The sequence below is a fragment of the Colias philodice genome, chromosome 30 (assembly GCF_061535455.1).
Source record: "Colias philodice isolate Cphi_HAF_F1 chromosome 30, ilColPhil1 Martin Lab GWU primary, whole genome shotgun sequence".
Lineage (NCBI taxonomy): Eukaryota > Metazoa > Arthropoda > Insecta > Lepidoptera > Pieridae > Colias > Colias philodice.
The window spans coordinates 471,544-496,688 of NC_143115.1; the positions used below are offsets into that span (position 1 = coordinate 471,544).

At 35.1% G+C, this 25,145-nt stretch overlaps 1 protein-coding gene across 1 annotated transcript in view; it reads right to left on the reverse strand.

Moving 5' to 3' along the window:
• emp (epithelial membrane protein) overlaps positions 1-25,145 on the reverse strand; it is a 128,716-nt gene that overhangs the window by 39,867 nt on the left and 63,704 nt on the right. The gene's annotated exons all lie outside the window — the stretch shown is intronic.

Here is a 25,145-nt window from a genome sequence, read left to right on the forward strand (position 1 = left end):
AGACATAGAGTTGAAAATTGTCTATCAATTATGAACGCTTATAGCGTAAGCAAAAACTTGCACCTTACACTTGAAACTGCGCCTTATTATCTTAAATACAGAGTTGAAAATTGTCCATCAATAATAACAGCTTATACCGCCAACAAAAGCGTACACTGTACACTTAAATGTACACCTTATTTATATAGTGATAGAGTCGAAATTTATTTACAATAGATTCAATATGGAATCGAGAAAAATATCTTCACGTACTTATTTCAACGAAACGGTCCATCAGGAAGTGAACTGTGCACTTTTTATACTTTTAGCAAATAATAAGACACTTGACTTGTGCTATTTTGTTTATATTTGGATATTGGCAATATTGCACAAGGTTTTGTAGCGAGATTGTTGATGTGAAACTTCTTTATCGGGGTTGGAAAAATATTTAGTGTAACATTTTTTCGTTACGCGTGATATTTTTCCGTTACGCGCCATCTTTTTCTTATCCCTACCACACGTGAATCGACGGATTTCTGTAAAGTTGCATATAGTTAATTATTTTCTGAAAAATACGGTCATAAAGAAGTTTCACTTCTTACGTGTGTACACTAGTACACGCACACATTTTTTTTTAATTTTTTGTACGAGAATCCGAGTTTTTGCTAGGTTCGTATGCATGTGATGTTACTTGCTCTTTTTTTTGGCAAATATCTGAGCCGAATGTGCTGAATGTTGTTTGAGTAATAAAATTGAGAATATGATCCGGAATAATTAATGGGTAGCAATAAAACGAGTGACTGTAAATTACAGTTCTAAGTGTCAAAATTAATTAATTTGGGTTATAGAATTACTAAGTGAGCGACTGACTTCGAGTGACGAGAAATCAACAGAACAGCAACTTACAAACATTAATTTGAGTTACTTAAAATACAAAATGAGCAGCTTCATAATATTTGAGCGACCTAATATTTGTTTGAGTGTCAACGTTACGTCCTGCATTTTTTTCAATATTTGGCAAATGTATTTTTTATACTGAGCGGCATTTTATCTTAAATGAAGTGTTTCGAATACATAAACCACTTTGAAAAATACACTAATGAGCAGAGTATAATGAGCTCACATTTAAAAAATAAAAATAATATGAAATAACTATTTGAAGAAACACTATTCTATTAGTTGAGCAATTTTATTATTGAAATATAAGGGTAATTAAATAAAACAATGAACTCCGTAAAAATAAAGTAATATGCATGCACGAAATGCGACCATTTTTGTTTGTTTTTTAAAAGCGATTCGCTTCTGGCACTCGCCAGCCGCTGCCGCGGCACGCTCGCTTTGCTCGCTCGGCTCGTGCGTTGTTTATTAAAGTCTAACCTAACCTAACCTAACTGTTTTCTATTGAAAAAAAGTAAAAACATTCGCTTCTGGTATTCGCCGGCGCTACCGCGGCACTAACTTAAAATATTCTGAATTTTTAATGTTTTATGGACTCTCTAAGATATTTTATACGATCTGGCCAAATGTCGATGACCAAATCGACACGATAACGACGATCAAACTATGTTGGCCATTTCATGAAATGAGCAAATCTACGATATGGCCACGACACCTCATATCTATTGAAAAATTCGGGACAGTCGCACGATCCTTCTTGCCAGTCGATTCGTCGCCCCGCCCCCATTCGAATTCGCGCGCATTTAAAAATCTGTAGTTTTCATTAAAAAAGCGTATCAAAATAAAAAACATAAGCCCTCAAATAGAATATCAGTACCTAACCAATAATCATTAATAAAGCAGCTTACAAAACTTTGCTCAAAGTGAACTTTTTAGTAGTTCGCTAAGTATAACCTCACTTAGAAAAATCGAATCTATCTTAATATTGAAGTTGCCCTCTCTGTATTTCCAGTCGCTCACTTAGTAATGAAGTCGCTCGGATAAAATTTTAATATCTGAAATGGATTTATCACAATCCACTTTTTGTAAGCTCGTTCTGGATTTTATTATAAATCAATATTCGTCGTCAGTTTAGTTAATTTTTCGCTTAGTCAAATTCATACCGCTCAAGTTATTAAAACAGTATGTCATCATCAGTCGCAAAGTTTTTTTTTGTTCGCTCGTTTTATAATTCCCCATAATTAATTATTTAAGCCCCTTTGGGCCTTTATGCAATAATAAATTTTAAATTTTTAGATATTTTATTAATTTAACCTTAATTTTTGTGTAGGTTCTATAAAAAACAACAAAAATGAATTCTTACGATGTTCTACTAGTTCAATCGAATATCATCTTCCCATTAAAATATTACTTTTCTTAATCATAAATTCCAAGCTATCACTCACCCAAACCGCATCACAAACTGACCAGCCATTTTCGTCTCGAGTAACAGACATACAAACAACACTTTCACGCATACCATATACGTCATTCGCTACAGTTACTATGTTCACGCTTCGCTCTGTTTCCGATTTGAGAAATTAATTATTATTAAATAGCTAGCTGCTTGCGTCTTTACCAGAGTTGTCTTAAACTTAACAAATTATATCCATACTAATATTATAAATGCGAAAGTAACTCTGTCTGTCTGTCTGTTACTCAATCACGCCTAAACTACTGAACCAATTTGCGTGAAATTTGGTATGGATATATTTTGATACCCGAGAAAGGACATAGGCTACCTTTTATTGCGAAATTTGTACCACGGGCGAAGCCGGGGCGGACCGCTAGTAATTAATAAAATAAAAAAAATCTAAACAACACGCTGAAACTCATTAATTTATTACTGCCATCGATCCCTGATAAATAAACAAAATCTGTCCGTTTAAAGTGGAAAATCGTATCCAAGGGAGTCGATTACATACAAATACATATACAGGGTGTCCCACTGTTGGTATACTAAGCTCAAAGGAGGTTATAGTTTTGCATACGCTGAGTACGTAAAAAATAATTAAATAATTCCAGACGCATTTTTTTTTCAAATAGATGAATTCTTAAAACTCTATGTGTACACCCATAACAAGCGAGCCGCCCAACTTTGCCACCAGCACGTGAGCTATCGTTTAAGATTATGTTTTCATAGATAAAATGCTCATATTAGAGAAGCGGTATCGGTCAATTAGGGAAAGCTGGCATGTTCACAGTACTCACACTTATGCAATTTCACTTACAGTATGTTCAAAAATAAATGCGACTCTAGTTTCATTTTAGACTTGAATTATAATTTAAAAGCAAATCAATTGATGAAGTTAATTATTTATTCTAATAATAATCAATTGGATAAAAGTATTAATAATCATTCAATTATCAAATAATAATTAAATTCCTGACTTTGAAAGAAAGAAAGAAAGAAAGAAAATACGTTTAATCACAAATACTTTTACAAATTTTTGACTTATAACTAAACACTTAACATGGAAAAGAATAAATCTTAAAATACAATAAATACATTCAAAATATCTTAATATCGTATTCGTGATTAGGCGGACTACTCAGCATTTGCCTCTCCGTATTAGAGGAAAGGCGCCGGTTTTCAGTAGTCCCCTCGACTTGCTACGCTTGGAGCATCAGAACGGTCTTCTGGCTGGTTAAATTATAAGAGCTAATACATAATTTAGAAAGTATAAAAAGAAAAAACAATAGGTGATTAAATGTTATATAGATAGTTAAAATTAGCAATCCATAATATGTAGATAATAAACTTACTTGTATATGCATAATACTTAAATATAAAAGGATTACTGAGATTAAAATAAATAATATATAGTACATATTACATATATATAGTAAAATGAAAAATATACGTAATAATATAGATATATAAGGCTATACATTTAGCGCTATTAGGGCTGGTTAAGAAATTGTGCTAGAACGACTTTTTTATACTTATATTTAAAATTCTGCAGTGTTTTGCAATTTCTTAATGGTGGAGGCAAATTATTCCAGCACCTAGTAGCGCTGTATGTGAAGCTTCCCCTGAAAGCCGCTGTGTGATTTCTGGGAACTGAGAGCTTATACATAGACGCCCGTGTTTCATATAACCGATTGCCGTCATCCATCCACTTGAGTTTGTTGTAGAGGTAGGCAGGAGCTTTTGTCAAGATCACGTTAAAAAGTAGAGAAGCTAGGTGCAGTCGCCGCCTACTCTCCATGTTTAACATTTTGTGGGACTTAAGGACAGGTGTTATATGGGTCCGAGCTGGTATGTCCCAACAAAATCGAGCGCAGGCATTTTGTATTCGCTGTATTGAATTTTTTGTGCGTACCAGCAATCTAGGGCCATACATCACATCGGCATAGTTAAATTTTGCTAGTATGAGTGATTCGCAAAGCTTTATACGCAGATCTGTGTTCAAGTGTGACCTTATGTTGTACAAAACTTTCAGACGGTAAAAACAGTTTGCTATTATTGAATTAATGTATTTTTCGAATCTAAGTTGTTCGTCGAATATGACTCCTAGATTACGAGCTTCACGTACACGCTCTATGACAGTACCTTGGATGTTTATTACAGGGTTTTGCTGCTCTATACTTTTAACTTGTTTTGGTGTACCTAAAATCATAAATTTTGTCGAGTCGAGTGTCGAGTTAAACTTTGGTCGAGTAAAGATATCTAAGAAATATTATATTTGTAGTAAGTACGTAATACCTACCAATACGCGCTAACAAATATGTGTTACATGTTTATTGTATAATTTTCACACTATTGGTTTTAAACTCAAACTCAAACATTTATACAATTAGACTTCTTCTAGAAGCACTTTTGAATCGTCATAACAGTTTAACAGTTTTAACATTTACCACCAATTCAGAAAGCAGTATCTATAGAGAAGAAGAAGAATCTATTTAATCATAATCGTAATCTTCTACTTCACTGTAACTTTCATCGCTCGAAGAACTCGATGTTTCGTCGTAGTCGGAATTTCTTAATGTTATTATAAATGAGTCAGTGTAATTATCTACTTTTGGTTCTAATTGAATATATTTTTCCTCATGTTCTCGCGTCTTTCTCCAAACGTCACTAAACATATCCAGACTAATAGCATTTGCTTCCTTTCTAAATAATTCTTCCACAGTTTTCAAGTTAAAGTTCACATTTTGTGATGCTACTTTCCCTTTAATTATGCCCCATAGTAACTCTATTGGGTTGAGTTCTGGATGGTATGGTGGAAGGCGCAATACAGTCCATGATCTTTGAGGATTGCATCAAGTAGGTAAAAATTGTGTATAGTTTGGCTTATTTTTTTTAATAATGTGATAACTCTGATTATTAATTAGTAATTTGATTTTTGAAAAAAAAAAATGCCGATTTTAGTCAAAATTTATACTTTTCTAACAAGATCCTTATCATCCAAATTTCCACCTTGGTGAGTAAGATTGACATTTCTAATGAAAATGAACAAAAAATTAAATGATTTTATTAAATACTGTAAAATAGTCTATAATTCTTCCATTTACTGTATCACAAAATTCTTCATAGATTTTTAGATATTCGTACTACACCAATTACATCACCCTGTATTTATAAACAATTGCAAAATATGACACATACATAGGCCGGGAGATACTGACACAAAATTTCGGGTCATTTGTAACAGAATGGCGGTTCTACAGAGGTCTTATTACGCAATGACTAAAAGAAAAATGATGGTCACAACTCAGAACGCTGGTACCGGCGGACTAGTCGCGTGGGTGGCGAGAAAAAAAAATTCAAAAATTTGCAGATTTTCCGCGGTATGGCGACCATTTGGAATCGTCCGAAAAGTATGGCATGGCGATTTTAGTAAATGGCTGCACGACGATGGTTACCTGTGCAAAAGTGAGCCCGGTACAAATGGTTGAATTGTTTTTTTTTTAAATCAACGCATTCACGTCGGTATGGCGGACTTAGTCACATCGTAACTGTATGGCATGACACTACCGCCTACATCTTTTTTAAGGGCTATCGGTAAATTCTAAAATTTTTGTGTTACAAATCGTTGGACTTTCGCTATTTATCCGACGAGTGTGACTAAAGCCCACGCGACTAGTCCGCCGGTACCAGCGTTCTGACCATCATTTTTATTTTTGTCATTGCCTACTAAGACCCCTCTAGACCGCCATCCTGTTACAAATGACCCGAAATTTTGTGTCAGTATCTCCCGGCCTAACATGTGCAATGTGTAAATGTGTTGACGTTCCAGCTCTTCTTAATATACCTATATATGCCGGCTGCGCGAAGCTAGAGAAGAAAACATGGATTTTCAGGAAAAATTTAGCAAAAAATTTTGGACGTAATTTTTTTCAAAAGTATTTTTTACGTGATCAGTGTATGCAAAACTACAAGTTCCTTCGCGCTTAGTATACCAATAGTGGGACACCCTGTATAGCCTGTAGCCTACCTCGATAATTAATGGACTATCTCTCACACTTTTATTTGTGTATTTTTTTAATCCATTTATGTAGCCATGAGCCAAACAAAATTAGGTATGTTTAGTTTATACTTACTGGATTTTATGATTTATTTTATTTAAACTGGATTTTATAAATAATTTTTAAACAATTTTAAAAATATCTACCTACATGTAATTATTATTTTTATGTTCTATCTATAAGTCAAGTACCTATTCATATTGCAAGATTACAAATATTTCCGTTTTGTACATTACAAATCGGATGATCGTAAAAATTACGCGCTCATAAATTCACTAATTACAATCAAGTTTTGGAATAATTCAATTTTTATTGCCTTTTCATGTGTAAATAATTAAAGTTATCGCTTATATATGAATTCCTTGAGAAACTTAAAACCCAGAAATCAAACATATCAGACGTTTGACTGAAATCAAATGAATTGATACATACCTATTGACAAAACGATAAATTGGGTTGTATTATGAACTTAGTATACATATAGTTATTCAGCAAACTTAAATAACGCATATATCTAGGTATACTAATATTATAAAGCTGAAGAGTTTGTTTGTCTCAGGAACTACTGGTCCGATTTGAAAAATTCTTTCGGTGTTAGATAGCCTACCTATTCATCGAGGAAGGCTATAGGCTATCATCACGCTAAGACCAACAGGAGCGGTCACGCGGGTGAAACCGCGGAGCGCAGCTAGTATTACATATTCAAGGCAAAAACACATTCACAATAATAATATTGATAAAGAAGCAAGTAAGCAAGATACCACGTGACATTCAAGTGCGCACCCATCCATTTCCCGTCCGCGCGCGGCGCGCTTAACCTTGCCAAACCACTCGCTCGCTTACTATTACCCAACACAAAATAGTGAATAAGTTAAGCTTACATTCACTATTACGCGAAGTTACTTTTGATACGAAATAAGTTATTTTTTAGTTAAAACACACAAATTTTTTTAGGGAAAAAAAATTGTTTTTTGGACGTTTTTTTTGGATGGTTCGTGATAGATGGAATTTCATTGAAAGATATGTTTTATAAAGTTAGTTAAATACTACTAATATTTTAAAGTAATATTTCAAAAAGACGATTATTCTGTAAGTAGGTTCTTGAAAGAAAAGTGAATCTCAGGAACTACTGGTGCGAATTGAAACATTATATTATTTTCGATAGCCGATAGACCATTTATCGAGGAAGACTATATAATATCCCGCTAAGAACAATATAAAACAATGTAAAATATTGTATCCATAAAGGCTGAACTGATTTATATGAATTTTACCTAATTGACAGCGAGACATTTATGCTAATAATATTATTTTAAATGAATTAATATTTTCGACAATATATCATAATATTTTTGATTTATTTCCAAGATTTGAGTGAACTTGAACAAAAAACATGTTTGGTAAAATTAAAATGTCCTTTGGCTGAAAGTTCAAACAACCAAAATGACATTTAAAATTCGAAAAAATGAAAACATTTTAAATACAAAGATGGTGAAATATTAAACTGAGTTTATAAATAGTGTAAGTTATTTTTGTCTCGTATTTAATATCGAGACGAAGTCCTTTTATTGTTAAAAATCTTGATTTAAAGGTGTTCAACATTTTTGTACATATCTATTTTGAAACAATAATAATTCAATGCTATAAATATAAGCATAATTTAATCATACTTCCTGCAAAAATTATAAATCTGAATGTTTCTTTAAAATATACATGTTTGTTGCTCTGTTACGCAAAAACTACTAATCGGGTTACGGTTAGCTCAATTTGGTTTGCAGGTAGGTTATCCATCACACATATTTTTATAATGTGGACGTATGCACGTAAACTAATAACTTATACACAAATTTCTGACAAATATACAGGGTGTCCCGCTTTCGGTATACTAAGCGCGAAGGGACTTGTAGTTTTGCATACACTGATCACATAAAAAATACTTAAATAACAAAATTACGCGAAAAATTTTTTGCTAAATTTTTCCTTAAAATCCATGTATTCGTCTCTAGCTTCGCGCAGCCGGCATATACCGCTTCGCTAATGTGAGTATTTTGTCTATGAAAACATAATCTTAAACGATAGCTCACAATTCACATGCGGGTGGCAAAGTTGGGCGGTTTGCTTGTTGGGGGTGTACACATGGAATTTTAAGAATTCCTCTATTTAAAAAAAAAATGCGTCTGGAATTTTATAATTATTTTTTACGTACTCAGCGTATGCAAAACTACAAGTCCCTTTGCGCTTAGTATACCGAAAGTGGGACATCCTGTATACATCCAAAAAACATAATATTGAAGAAAAACTTAAGTCTACTATATTATAACAACACAGGTACAAGCTACAACAGTAACTTCGAAATTAAATGTTGACTATCTGTCGTTTGCACCCACATAATGCAGCTAACTACTGACTTTTATTTAAGGCATTTTTAGCAAAATAAAATTAAAATTTACGCTAAATAAAAAGACATCCTCTTTTTATGGAGCGTTTACTAAATTTTAGTTCTACTTTAGTTCTTATACTAAATTAACGACGAAGCTAGATCGTTACATAACGTCATCATTTACCACTGTTTTATCGCGAAAAGCATTTAAAAAAGCAGTCAACATAAAAATAGACAACCCAGGTTTCACTCCAGTGAAGGTCTAAATACTACACTGGCTGTGGCTGACCACAGATAACCTATTTTGCTTGTGGTTACGTAATTGTAAACCATTTATACCTCTCTCTACTGAGATGTTGCAATATATCATAAATCAAAGGTATTTGATAATTAATAAATAAATATTTCAGGACAATTTTTCACACACGGCACAATCTGATCCCATACGAAGCTTTCGCTTGTGTTATGGAAACCAGATGGCTGATAAACATACATACATATATATAATTTTTAAATAAATACTTATATAGATAATTAACACCCAGACACAGAGCAAACATCTATGTTCATCACACAAATATTTGCCTCGGGTGGGAATCGAACCCACGGCCTCTGGCTTGGAAGGCAGGGCCACTACCAACAAGGGCGGATCCAGCTTTAGTGCCAGGGGGGGGTCACATATACGTGGTCAATTTTCAAAAGCTATATTTTGGTAATTTAATTGATGCGTAGATTAAAAAAAAATGGTCAAGTGCGAGTCGGATTGGCGAACCAAGAGTTCCGTACAAACAATTTTATATGTTTTAATATTAAATTTATGCTTTTTGCGATTTTTCCTTTATCTGTGCTATAAGACGTAAGTTTCTATTATATAAAGATTAAATATCAAGATTCTGTGTTCACGGGAAGTACCCTGTAGGTTTTGATTCCTGGCGACACTTGCGAATGTTCATAAGCATGAAATGTATGTTTTAGCAATTTTTCCTCCATCTGTGCTGACATTGCTTTTAACCAAATTTCAGAACTCTGTGTTCACAGGAAGTACCGTAGTACAATACCTATAGATTTTGATTCCCTTGCTATAATGTCGAAATTTGCGATAATTTACGGCATAAACGGCTGTATCTTTTGATTGCGTTGGCTTATAAGTTTGATTTTTTCACAGCTATAAGGAACCGTAGATTTGAGTATTCGGTATGAATTTCAGATTGATACCTCCACGCGTTCCTGAGAAAAAGGGTCTGGGTCCTGACAGGCAGACAAACTTGAAAAATATATATCTTCTGCAATTATTCCTGTATCTGTACTATAAGATGTTGCTTTGTACCGAATTTCAAGATTCTGAGTTTACGGAAAGTACCCTGTAGGTTTTGAGTTTTGATTCCCTTGCGAATGTCGAAATTTGCGAAATTTTTCGGCATCTTCTGATTCGATGACATAGAAGTTTCATTTTATTATAGTGTAAGGGTGACAAATCAACATCGAGCTATGCTGCGCTGTACTGCGCTGTGCTGTGTTTGGTCAACTCGCTCGTCTAATATTTTAATGAGGATACAAACAAACCATGCTGCGCTGCGCTGTGTGAGGCTACGCTCTGTTTAAAAACGCAGCAGTCTCGAGCGAGGCGCGCTACCCGCCGTGCTGAGCCGTGCTGAGCCGCGCTGTGCCGAACTGTGCTATGTTTTTATGGAGCTCTGCCATGCACATGCTGCGCTGTGTCGAGCTTATCACTACATAGTATAAAATAAAGTCGCTTTCTCTGTCCCTATGTCCCTATATCCCTTTGTACGCTTAAATCTTTGAAACTACGCAACGGATTTTGATGCAGTTTTTTTTAATAGATAGAGTGATTCAAGAGGAAGGTTTATATGTATAATAACATCCATTAAATAGTGGAGAAGTACTGTTATTTTTGAGGTTTCTAATGTGATGTCGTAAAAAATTACATTTATTCCGCTTACATTGCAAACGCAGGCTGAACGCCCTACGAGTTTTATCAAAATAATGTACTAAGTATTTATACACATTGAAAAGGTCTACAGAAAAGTCCGCGATGGTATATGTCTATCTCTTATGGATAACCCACAATAACTTATTTTTGTCATTTACTTTTTACGACAAATAATGGCTAATTTTCGAAGCGATTTTAACCAATACAGCATTAATCCTTAACCAATTAAATACCTTGAATACATTGTTCATTTAATATATTATGGCCCTTTACACCGTATGATTTAAGTGAATATTTTCGAAGATATTACAGATTTAAAAATTGCGGGACGTAGCGTTTGCGGCGGTACCGGCCGGCCGCCCGGCTAAACTAAACTAAACTAAAAAAAATGTTGTGTGGTTTTATGAAACCACGGTAAAAGTGAAACTGTTCGAACGGTTCCGAACACTGCTTTGTGTAGCGCATGTCGCGTGACGGTCGGCTGCCGAGACCAAAAAGTTTGAGACGATGTAATAAAAGTTTCACTTTAAAAACAGAACTTCTTTTTCAAAACAAAATAAACTTCTAAGTAATAATAATAAACATATCAAAGCACATATTTATCTATGTTTGGCTTAGTTTTGAGCCTTGTCTGTCCATCTTTTCCCAAGTTAAATAATGGGAACTTCAGATATCTCTTCATTGTCATCGTCTTGCTCGGTTTCGTATGTCTCTTCTTGTATCTCCACGTTGTCTTCCACCTCACTGTCATTTTCGTCTTTATAGCAGAAACAGAACTTGATTCTTCCAGCAACAATCTAATTTGATCATCGTTCATTTTGACATGAAGTATGGCCTAAAAAATTAGTCAAAATGTAATTTAGAGCAACATTCATACATATATTTTACTATACATACTTCATAAAGTATTCAAAGTCTTAAAAAATATATAAATGTACAAAATATATAATATTAATACTTACACAAAAACTTGCACCTATACTCGCGTCGGTCTCACGGACCGATTGGCGCCAAATGCTATGACACGTGAACTTCTGCCGACCACGCCGCGACCTGCACTAAAATGAAGTTAGCCCCAAATCCGGAAACTAGCAAGGAACTCGACTTCACAGGATTTACCTGCATAAAAATAATTACGAAAATGTGTTTCGTCGGTCTCACAGACCAACGCGCGAGTATAGGAAGGTTAAAAAACGTAGCTTAAGAAACACAGCACAGCACAGCGCAGTACAGCGCAGCATCGTTTAATTGTTAAAAAAACGTAGCTTATGAAACACAGCACAGCACAGCGCAGTACAGCGCAGCATAGCTCGATGTTGATTTGTCACCCTAAAGGTATTATAGACTTGAGTTTTTGGTATGAATATCAAGTTAATACATGTCAGCGTTCATGAGTAACAGGGTTCTAAGTTAAAATTTTTTGTTATATTATTATCTAAGGAAAAATTCATGCTTTTCGCAATTAGTAAACTAAGTCGTTGTCTCTGTGCCTATGTATGATTTAAACTTTAAAACTACGCAACGAATTTTGATGCAGTTTTTTTAAAAATAGAGTGATTCAAGAGGAATATATAATTTATAAGGTTTAAGAGAAAGCGGGCGAAGCCGCGGGCGGTAAGCTAGTCTGCGTTATAAGACGTTTGATTGTACTAAATTTCATGACTCTGTGTACTCGGGAACTACCGGTTTTGATTTCTTAGGGAGTGTCGAAAAATTTCAGCAATTACAGCTGCATCTTTTGATTGCGTTGGCTAAAACGTTTGAATTTTTCACAGCATCAAGGGACTGTAGACCGTAGGATTTCGACATTAGCAAGGGAATCAATACCTGCAGGGAGCACCCTGTCCCGTAAACACAGTCTTGAAATTGAGTAAAAAGTATCGTGTTATAGGCTATAGCACAGATGTAGTAATAACTGCGAAAACCCTAATTATTTAATTTAAATTAAATAAAAATATTTTTTTTAATAATTTTAAACTTACAATCCCTTTACTCATGAACGTCTACATGTATTTAATTGATATTCACATCAGAACTCAGGTCTATAATAACTTAAATCTGTTATTTAATTCAAATTCTATGTCAACGCAATCTGAAGAAAAAGCAATTAGAGCCGCATATTCTGTAATTCGCAACTACTTGCAAGGGAATCATCAATCAAAACCTACAAGGTACTTCCCGTGAACACAGTCTTGAAATTTGGTTAAAAGCACAGACATGTATCTTAAAGCAACGACTTAAGCACTTACAAGCACAGATAAAGAAAAAAATCCTATAAACAAAATTGTAAGATACAACATAATAAAAAATATGTTTGCTCGGAGTCCTCGGTGCGCGAGTCCGACGCGCACTTCACCGATTTTTTGTTGTAATTTGACTGTATTTTCTATTGTTCATTTAAAAAAATTTTGCTACTTTATGTCTTATCCACGAACTGGGATATTTCTATATTTGAGGTTTTGTGTGAAAAGTGTAACAGCAAAAGTTGTAGAAAAAAAATTAATTACATACAACTTTACCATTAGACCGTACACTTTATTCCGCAGTTATAGTTTTTTTTTTAATCGAAAAACCTGTTATTTGTCCACAGGTCGACCCTAATAAACTTTTTCTATAATTTTTGTTATATTCTCTTCCGTTACCGTTTGTAATTGATTTCATTGTTCTATATTACTTTTATGTCTCAAAATTCAATAAAAACATCATATTGAACAGTATTAATTTGTTAATAATTTAAAAAAGTTAATATTAAATTAGTGGTCCACTTAGGTCGTGGACCTATCACCTAGCCCAGGGGGGGGTCATGACCCCGTGACCCCCCCCCTGGATCCGCGCTTGACTACCAACCAAGCCAACCGGTCATTCAAAGTCAATTAATAGGTTTTATTGAATGTACTAGGATATAGGAAAGAAATAATAACAAAAATAGTGACCTAGATTAAGATCGATGCGTTGATTTAAACATAATTCGTGATAATATATAATTATTTCTATGAAACTAATCCTAAAATATTAGGGACCATTAGATGACACCTCTGGCGATTAACACACGGCACCGCGCACCGCGGCGGTTGGCAGTGAATCCCTACAAGGAACGGACCGTTCGACCGCGCGGTCGGGCAGTGTATGTGTGTTTGGAATCAACGGATTTAATACAAGCCAATGCATCTTGAGAACCGCTTCACCGCCAACCGCGGCGGCACGCGGCACCGTGTGTTAATCGCCTTAAAATCAAGTGGTTTAGAAACAGGTTATCAACAAATAATTTGTAAGAGCTAGGTTAGAACTGCGAATGGGTGTGGTCAGTTATGATAACAACGAGTTTGAACTGAGCAAAACTAAGTTAAAACTAGGTGCAGCAAATGTTAGTATGAGGTACATATCAATTTTTGAAAAATATGCTGCTTTAAAAGACAAGTTATATTTTTGTAATTATATTTCTATGTTATAACTACATGGTTTCAATTTAGCGTCAGTGCAGAGGTGTCCGAGATCGATAAGATTTCTTAAGTGTGGAAGTGACACAGGGCCGATTTTTCAATGCTTGGATAAAACTTATCCGTCCAATAAAGTATTATACGATAAGGGTGCACTCACACACATCAGTCACCGTCACGGCACGTCACCGGACAGGATTAAAAAAAAATATGTATCAATAGTTCTAGTATGACTCTGTTCCCACACGACAGTCGCCGGCACGAAATCTATCAGTGACGTCAACGGTCAGGCACGTCAAATAATCTTTCCATACATGTATCATACTTTTATCCCCACTCACCCGGTGCCGTCACGTCTCAGTTCAGTCAGCGTCGTGCTACCGTCAATAATTGCTACATGTTCTCTAGCGTGACACACGTCTAATCACTGACTAACCTGATGTATGTGTTCAATGATTCAGTCAAACCGGCGACGTGACTGACGGACAACATGACGGTGACTGGTGTTTGTGGATACGTACACAAACCGTCACCGATCAGTCATCGGTGCCGTGACGGTGACTGATGTGTGTGAGTGCACCCTTATATTAAAATGTCACGTAAACTGTCAAACACGGGCAATTAGAATACGTTTTTAAAATGGTAGTTTTATAAATTCTTCGACGAATAAGTTTTATCCAAGCATTGAAAAATCGGCCCTTGGCAAAGCAAAAGAAGAATATTTAGCAATTGAAATTGTAGGACAAAAGCTTCCTGATTATAGAAACTAAAATAAAATTGATAGACTCAAGGCTGCTACTTTCAGAAAATATTTTGTAGCTAGTAGAAAAAGAAATTAAAAACGACAAACATGCCTGAAAAAATATTTCATATTTATAATATAGGAAATAAGTTAATACAGAATATTGCTTATGAAGTTATTTAACATAAATCACGTATTGAAAAGTGCTGAGAGAACCAAAGATATGGCTATTATTTTATAGTTGAAATTGGTTCAGAAGATACTTCAGTAAACCTGACTTCCTAGGAACTGGTAGAATTAATATCCAGTACTAGTAGGATGTTTAATATAGTTTAGTAAATAGTTTATTGGCAATATTTTTGCCTTTTTAGCCAGCATATTAGAGCAAGGCAAAAAAGCAGAAATGTAGAGATCTAAACAGTATCTCAGTCATGAACGGTAAACCCAAAACAAGTTAAAAACGTGAGTTTTTACTCAAAATGTAACTGAGACCGATATTCTATTAAAATTTATTATAACGAGTTATTTTCCACGACTTTCCTACGAAACAGATACATTTCTACGTCTTTATTGGTCATTGTTACACGATGGAATGTTTAAAGATAAAATTCATACACAATGACTATAATATCACTATCACGATCTTATTTAAATGTTTCGCAAAGTGTTATTCAATTTGTCTTTGGCAATATTTGGACGTAATATTATACACAAAAGCAGAGAACGTTTGGTAGCTCTAGTTTGTTTTTGGGATAAATATTTTGACTGTATTAACATTACAAAAAAAGTTAAACAAAATTTATAGACTCCATATAAAGGCTCTCATAAGACGCCCGTGTCCCAGCAGTGGGAACGTATATGGGCTGATATCTAATGATATAAAGGTCCTATAGGACCTACCTATTCTATAGAAAAGTTAACAATACAATAAACACAATCTATGCACACTTAAAACAAACCAAACCACTGAAATTACCCAAATCCATGCAATCAATAATAGCACCGATTTCACTGGCCAAGGTTATTTCGAAATACACCGATATTTTTGTACATTTTAAATATTAAATTAAAAAACAAAAGCACTAACGCAATCCTCTCCTCTGATGCAGGACCCGAAAAATATTGACGGTCATTTTTCGAAAAATTGGTGTAAGCAACCATACGTGTGCGCGCGCGCTGGTCGACTGGCGCTCGAACGAAACTCGGTCATTTGAAATTTGCTTTTATTTCATTGTAAATTGTAATACTCTACCGTTTGATAAAATTGCTGTAATGAGCGTTATGATACGGTTTTAATACGAATTCATCGTAATTCGTAACCTTTCTCTCCGAGGCGGTGTACGAGACCTACTTATGTTGCATAATAAAAACCATCTTTAGAATTTTGTGGTACTTGATTTCAAGATTTTGACCACTAATTATTACTATAGTTATATTTTATCTCGTATCAGTTAAAGCATTTCAGGATTTCAATTTTTGAAGTGAAAACTTCTTTAGCGGCGTTGAGCACTTTTTTCTGTAATGGGCATAAAATCTTAAACTCGCGTCAGGACACGTGACCTGATCGAAAAAGCGTTAAGACGGATGGATATCAAACATGCTCAACGTTAAGTTATTCAAGTTTTCACTTCTGCCGGCACTCCCGGAGTGCAACCCGTCTTTTTTCAATTTCAGATTGTTGTTGTTGTTATTGTTTCAGCCGTGGGACGTCCACTGCTGGACAAAGGCCTCCCTCAGGGTTTTCCACCACGACCGATAAATTCAGATGATTGTTTCAGATATTTCCGACCAATTTCAGATTGCATTAAAATAATAGAACTTTTATGTTACGGAATATAGAGCAGTCTTTGCGTTTAAAAACATTCAATGTTGGTTATAAGAAATAATAGACCAGTTTATATGGAGCCTATATTTAAACCAGTCCATATCTTATTTATAACATAGTAACATACCCAATGCCCATAGCCTATATAGATACTATTTATAGAATACTAGCTTTCCACCCGCGGCATCGCCCGCACAGTCAAAGAAAAACCCGGATTGTTTTGTGTTGAAGTGGAATTTTCGGGATAAAACCTATCCTATGTCCTTTCTCGGGTATCAAAATATATCTATACCAAATTTTATGCAAATCGGTTCAGTAGTTCAGGCGTGATTGAGTAACAGACAGACAGAGTTACTTTCGCATTTATAATATTAAGTATGGATAGACTACAACCATTGTCCGCAAACCTGATAACGCCTAGGTCATTCTGCTAATTATATAGGCTGTGATCTATATTATATGCAATGGTCAAGATCCTTCAAGCCTCAAAACACGATCTGATGTATAGCCATATTCTTCTGGCTTTAAAGAACATTATTGACTTGAAAAATGAGCAGATCCTTGTCAATTCTTGTATCAGTGTTTGTAACCAAACAGATAGACAAATTATTTCACATTTTTATATGTATTACGTAGTTCTGATAAGACCACGATAGCCTGGTCAACCATTTTCCTTATATGTAGGTAGTTCTAAAATTCCTTGCCTGTTAAAATTCAACAACAATTAACCGCTCGTTTACTTTGCTTTAGTAGCAATAAAACCGGCCAAGTGCGAGTCGGGCTCGCGCACAAAGGGTTCCGTAGCAGCAAATATAATAAATTACAGTTAAATCAACCTATCTCAAAAACTATAAGAGATACTTTGATCAAACCAAAAATCGTTGAAAGAGTTAATTAGCATGCATCACCTCTATTTTTTTTAGAATTTTATACCCCGTAGTTATAAAAATAGAGGGGGGGGGACATACTTTTTACGACTTTGAGAGCTGATATCTCAAAAACCGTTCACTTTAAGAAAAATGTTTTTTAGAAAACTTTATATCATTTTAAAAGACCTTTCCATTGATACCCCACACGGGTATGTACATCGAAAAAAAAAATTTCATCCCTCAGTTACATGTATGGGGGGCCCCACCCCCAATTCTTTTTTTTACTATTTAGTGTCATATTTTTGTAGCGGTTCATACAACACATATTCCCATCAAATTTCATCACTGTAGTACTTATAGTTTCCGAGTAAATCGGCTGTGACAGACGGACAGACGGACAGACGGACAGACGGACATGACGAAACTATAAGGGTTCCGTTTTTGCCATTTTGGCTACGGAACCCTAAAAAATGGTCATAATGTACGTGATATATGAATTTAATTATCACATCTGATTTATGTATTTATTACTCTTTTTTTTTAAATCTTTATTTTATTAACGAGGGTTTGATCAAACATGATCATGCCACCCACATTGGCATTACAAAAAACAACTATCTACGCTTATTACCAAGATTAACAATTTTGTAAATAAATCTAGCTTCCTTTGAAGAAGGAAGCGCCAAAAAACATTAACATTGCCCAACAATCTAAGGTTCAACTCAGCAACAGATCTCTCAGCCTCGTTCCGGACACACTCCACTCCACCATAATATGGTAAACATCCTCCACTACCTATGTTACACACATTGCAATTGGGGGATGACGATTTACCCATTTATTATACTTAAACAAATGGGTTATAATAAAAATAAGTCGGGTTTTCCTTCCTGACGCTATAACTCCAGAACGCGCGAACCGATTTCCACGGTTTTGCATTCGTTGGATAGGTCTCGGGCTCCGTGAGGTTTATAGCAAAGAAAGGGTGTCTCTAGTGGCGAAACGGAGTTCGCCGGGTTTGCTAGTGGGTTATAAAAAACATCTAAAAGTATCCTCTTGTCTCTTCTTAGCAAGGAATTAGTCCATCAACGGTAGGAACCTAATGTTTTTTTCATTATACGAATGAAAACGAATTCAATTTTCAGTTTTTCATTAAAATGCATTATAAATAAGATCTTCATAATTTATTAAAAAAATTCTTTTAGATAACGAATTTATTTGAAACTAGAGGTCCACCCCGGCTTCGCCCGTGGTACATATTTCGCAATAAAAGGTAGCCTATGTCCTTTCTCGGGTATCAAAATATCTCCATACCAAATTTCATGCAAATTGGTTCAGTAGTTTAGGCGTGATTGAGTAACAGACAGACAGACAGAGTTACTTTCGCATTTATAATATTAGTATGGATAATTAACAATTACCATTTTGAAGTAGTTAATAAATTAATGGTCGGATACGTTATTTTAATTTGTTGATTTAGCTGTTGTCCAACGATATTGAATGTAAGTACACACTAGGTGTATTTGCTCAGATGTTTTAAGAGGGGCAAGGAAATAAGAAAAATGGACTAGAATATAAAACCTACGTTCAAAAACGAAATTACTTGCCTGTAAATGTACATGTTTACGCATAATTTGATCAATTTTTATATACATACTAGTGGTCCGCCCCGGCTTCGCCCGTGGTACCTACATGTTTAAACTATCCTATCTCTCAAGTTGGATCGAACTGCACATGGTGTGCGAATTTTATTATAATCGGTTAAGTGGTTTAGGAGTCCATTGAGGACAAACATTGTGACACGAGATTTATATATTATACTAGCGGTCCGCCCCGGCTTCGCCCGTGGTACATATGAAAAATAGATGTTGGCCGATTCTCAGACTTACCCGATATGCACAGAAAATTTCATGAGAATCGGTCCACCCGTTTCGGAGGAGTATGCAGACTAACATTGTGACACGAGAATTTAATATATATAAGATTAAGATTCAGATCTATACTAATTGAAGAACTTAAATAAACTTCAGGAGTGAAAATAGGTCCTCGCCTGCCAGCCAACACCTGCATTATAAATAAAATTTAACATATTATTTAGATAAACTTTAATATATCAACATAAACATAGGCTAATCCTATAAATCCAAAACATCACCATTTTCTAGAAAAATCCATCTAATCTAAGAAATTACGATGCAACTCAACAACGTAATTTCTTCATCATTAATTAATTATTCATTCATAATTCACAACACAATGTCGTAAAATAAATTACAAACGTACTAATAAATCTTTTGTTACATTTTAATTGTTGTTTTCAATCGAACGTAAATCTATACTAATATTATAAAGCTGAAGAGTTTGTTTGTTTGAACGCGCTAATCTCAGGAACTACTGGTCTGATTTAAAAAGTTATTTCGGTGTTAGATAGCCCATGTATCGAGGAAGGCTATAGGTTATATATCATCACCCTAAGACCAACAGAAGCAGAGTCACGCGGGTGAAACCGCAGAGCACAGCTAGTATTTTATAAATTAGATAATAAAAATATAAAACATTATTAGTTCGATAAATGATTTACGATATGTAGGATAGGATCTATTATTTTTCATAATGTGCTATTCCGGTACATAAAAATGCAATAACCTGCCACGTATCATGAAAATCCGTTCAGTGCATGGATGTTTGTGACTCTTTCACGCAAATACTACTGAACCGATTACAATGAAATTTAGCACACGCATAGAGGGTAACTTGGATTAACGCACAGGATAGTTTTTATCCCGAAAATCGCACGGGAACGGGATCTATACGTGTTTTCCTGTCACTACGCGCACAGATTAGATACTAGCTACGCGAGCGAAGTTGCAGGCGAAAACTTACAATCGTAGCCTATAGAGAGAAGTAGGCCAACTCCCGGCGTTTAGGAGCTCACGGTACCAAAACTCTCGAAGCGCAGGGTTGTCACTTGTCACATTGATATTTTAAATATCTCTCTCTCTTTATACTATGTACATCTATATATATAAAAATTAAACCCGTTTCGCGTTGTCACGGCATCACGTGTGAACAGCTGAACCGAATTCGATAATTCTTTTTTTATTATATTCCTTGTAGTACGAGGATGGTTCTTATGTAGAGAAAACGTAAATATGTACCACGAGCGAAGCCGGGGCGGACCGCTAGTACGAATTCATGACGTCACCATGAAAAACGCAAAATGAAACCATTACACACAACGGGCAATATTTACAAAACACTCTACACGTCTGTTTGTCGTACTGCCATAATTCCTTGTTTGCACCGTGTTTTGTAAACAATTACTGTGAGGTTTATTCAAGTGTATGTGTATATTTATGACAATACCGGTACAGTCAGGAGCGAAAACTATCGTCAAAGTATTCCTATCGTCATCGAGACTATGACGTCATTATTACAAATACAAAATTAGTTCCTTTTACGCACGGCAGGGGCGCTTTTCAAATTCCCTTACAAATGCTTACGATGACCTCGCACTTCTGGGGAATAACTGTAGTTTTATGGATAAACAACATATGGATATTTGCCAATCGTCAATACTTACATTATCAATAGTTATCCATATAAATAGACATTCAAATGAATATATTATATTTACCTTTATCAAGACCACGATGTATTAAGGGTAGGGACTGGCTCTATGCCTAGCCTCATAATCAATATTGTATATCCTAAAGGTGAAGTAAAGATTTATTTTATTATTGGTTAGGGAGCCAGGTGCAAATTTGGTTAACTATTTCCTCTCAAGAGATAATTCGTCAGACGCATGAGAGTATAGTATTATAAAGCCTCGTGAACGTCAGCTGGCGCTCGGTTGGGGGGGTGAGCGGTTGTAGCCTCCCACGCACATAGGAAAAAAAATACATTCATTCATTCATTTCCTCTCAGCTAAAAATTTGTCAAATTGTAGCTAACCCAATATCTCAACGAAAAAAAATAGTCAGCTGGTTACAACATGGTGTATTATACGTCAGCTGGTGTCTCGAACATGAAAGTTAAATTTAAAGAAAAATTTATTTTCCGTTATTTCCTCTCAAACAAAAATTTACCTGATGATAGCTTATATGTAACTGTGGATAAATATATATGTCAGCTGGCTGTATCTTGGTGGAAAAACCGTCAGCTGATACGGGAGGCTACAACCGCTCTTCCCCCCAACCGAGCTCCAGCTGACGTTCACGAGGCTTCATAATACTATACTTTGATGCATTTTACTAATTACCGCTTGAGAGGAACTTGGTCATAAAATCTGCTGCTGGCTCCCGGACCATATTATTTATTTATTAGACATTCAAATCAATCCACCACCTAAACCGTTAAAATAGGGGATTGAACTTTCGCCTTAACTTTAGACCGCGGGTGAAACCACGGGGCACAGTATAATTGTTATAATTGACTTATAGTATTAAGTAGAAGATGGTGTTGGTTACTCACTGGAAATATTATTACGCAATCAGCCAGTAATCTAATTATTCTGCGAAGTATATTTTAATATCCGGTATCAATATAATAGGTATCTATTATTATTCCTATTACGAGGAAATATTTATTTGTTTTTTAGGATTTCACAAAAAAAAAATAATAGATCGATTTTCTAAATAATTTTAAAATAATATTTTTAATTATTTTTAACGCGAGCGAAACCAGGAAAAGTGACTAGTATTTTGTCATTTCTTTTGATCTTCGACTTCTTCTCATATAAAAATTAAAATAATTTACTTAATGGTAAAAAACTTAAGTTAACATAGAATAAGTTTTACTTAACCTGATTGTAGATGGCGCTGTCTAAACGATATCGAGTACTAAAATTGTTATTATTTCAATTTTAAACCTAGTAGCTATATAGTATATATTATATAGTATATATTATATAGTATTATAATGTGTGTAACAACTTACATTTATGTGAAAAAGTGAAGTCCCGTGTCCCCTAGTGGGGTAAGGGGCAGATGCATTATGCATCTGTTTCACTGATCGATTTTCTCTAGGGACAAGTAGGTGATCAGCCTTCTGTGTCCCGCCAGACCGATACATTTCTTTTTCTTCGTCTCCACCGGGAATCGAACCTAGGACCCCTCGGTTCTACGTTCACGCGTCAACCACTGAACCAAGGAGGCGGTCAACTTACATTATGTACTTACTATTTATGTGTTTCTTTCATAATTGAACAAGTTTTGAAAACAAAAACAGAGAGATCCATTCCATCTTATTTATTCCAACATCAATACATAATTTAACGAATAAATCGCGTTTAAAATCGCGTCAAAACCTACTCACACACTTCACATTTCCAAAAATACAATCTTCACTGACATTTACTAAATATATTGTATACAAAATTCCTAAGCTGAAAATCATCAGACTTCTAACCACTAGTAGGTACCTGATGATGAAATTCTCCATCATTAGGAGTAATAGTAAAAGGCTCTTACATAATATATTATTACTACATAACGTTAGTTACATTGCCATCATGTATTAGTATGTAATAACGTATTTGTTATGAATGTGCAAAAAGTTAGAGTTTAACCGACTTCAATGGAAGGAGGGTTATGTTAAAATACACGTATGTAATATTATAAAGCTGAAGAGTTTGTTTGTTTGAACGCGGCGCTAATCTCAGGAACTACTGGTCTATTTGACTGACCGGTTGGCTTAGATGGTAGTGGCCCTGCTTTCCTGGGTTCGATTCCCACACAGGGCAAATGTTTGTGTGATGAACATAGATGTTTGCTCTGTGTCTGGGTGTAAATTATCTATATAAGTATTTATTTAAAATTATATATGTATGTTTATCAGCCATCTGGTTTACATAACACAAGCGAAAGCTTAGTATGGGATTAGATCGTGCCGTGTGTGAAATATTTACTACTTATTAGGTATGTACTTATTTAAATAACAAAGTCTGTCAATAGAAAAAAAAATAGAAGCTGTGAAGCTTTTTCTTTAGTTTTTTGATCGTAGAGCACTCTCTAACACTTCGCATTATGATTCGTGCAATAAATATCCCATCAAAAACATCCTGTAAAAAACCCAAGTCTCGCAGCTCAGTCTTTCTACCGTCAAAAGTTGTGAGATCCATGTAATACCAAGTCGGTTAATCTATTTAGTGTCTACTTGAAGGACCTTCTGTCTTAAGTTATTACATAAGTTATTATCATGCCAATATTAAAAATATTTAACGTTTTAAACAAATAGATCGACTTGGACATCGCTTGATTTGATTATTAGTATGTATCACACTACACATCACGACGGGCCAGCGACCAACAGGAACGAGAGTTTCAATCGCGTGAGGCGCGAGAGACTAAAGAATCTAATATAATATTGTAATATTCATTTTGTTTTCATGCGATGTCCAAGTCGATCTATTTGTTTAAAACGTTAAATATTTTTAATATTGGCATGATAATAACTTATGTAATAACTTAAGACAGAAGGTCCTTCAAGTAGACACTAAATAGATTAACCGACTTGGTATTACATGGATCTCACAACTTTTGACGGTAGAAAGACTGAGCTGCGAGACTTGGGTTTTTTACAGGATGTTTTTGATGGGATCTCACTTCTTTTTGTAGAGCCTTTCTTTTTGATACCACCACCAACCACCAACTGCATAAATAACTTTGTAATCCCATATATTTATATGGGATTACAAAGTTATTGATGCAGTTGGTGTATTTGGAAAACTGGACCGAAATTACAAAATATTTAAGTTTTCCCATGATTAAGACACTAAACTCTATATGTATTCCAAATATGAAGCTTCTAAGTCTGCTAGAAGTGCCTTGGACTTTTGATGATCGGTGAGTCAGTGAGTGACAAAATTTAGAAACTTTAACAAGTTGTCATTCTTAAACTACTGGTTCAAATTGACAGAAATTTTAAATATTCCGTGTTTATACAATGCCGGATTAGTTACTGAAGATTCAGGTTTCTTGCTTTATCCACAACCGAATTATAGGGGGTCGAAAAAGGCCCGAATTGCTTCGAGAAAAGGATGGTACGGCCGTGCCGCTTTTTTTTTGCTCGACTTGGCGGGGGCACTGCCGTGCCCCCAGATTAAACACAAATTAACGACATAGCTTTTCCTCTTGCGTCACTTGATCGCTAATATAATCAATATCAAAAGTCACACGACAAACGGACAAAAACTACATAATATACCTTTATTTTCGTGTCACACGTTAGAGCGGCCGTACATGGGCGGCTCGAGCAGTTAAGACGATACACAAAAAAAAATCCACTGCTTGGCGGGCGGAGTCTAAAAGCTCGCTATCGCGAACGCGGGTGTGCGCGAAGTCATTCTTGCAAACTCGCCGCGCTGCCGCTGGCCGACTCAGGATAAACATGTATGGAGTCGTCATACAGTTATAATATTGTCATACATTTATTTAATTGTTGATTTATTGGTTTTATTTTCTTGCTTATGTAACGGACAGTAATATGTATTATGTGTTCTGTGGTAACGGACGTGACGTCGCCTGTCACCCCCGTCAAGCCAAGCCGCCATGT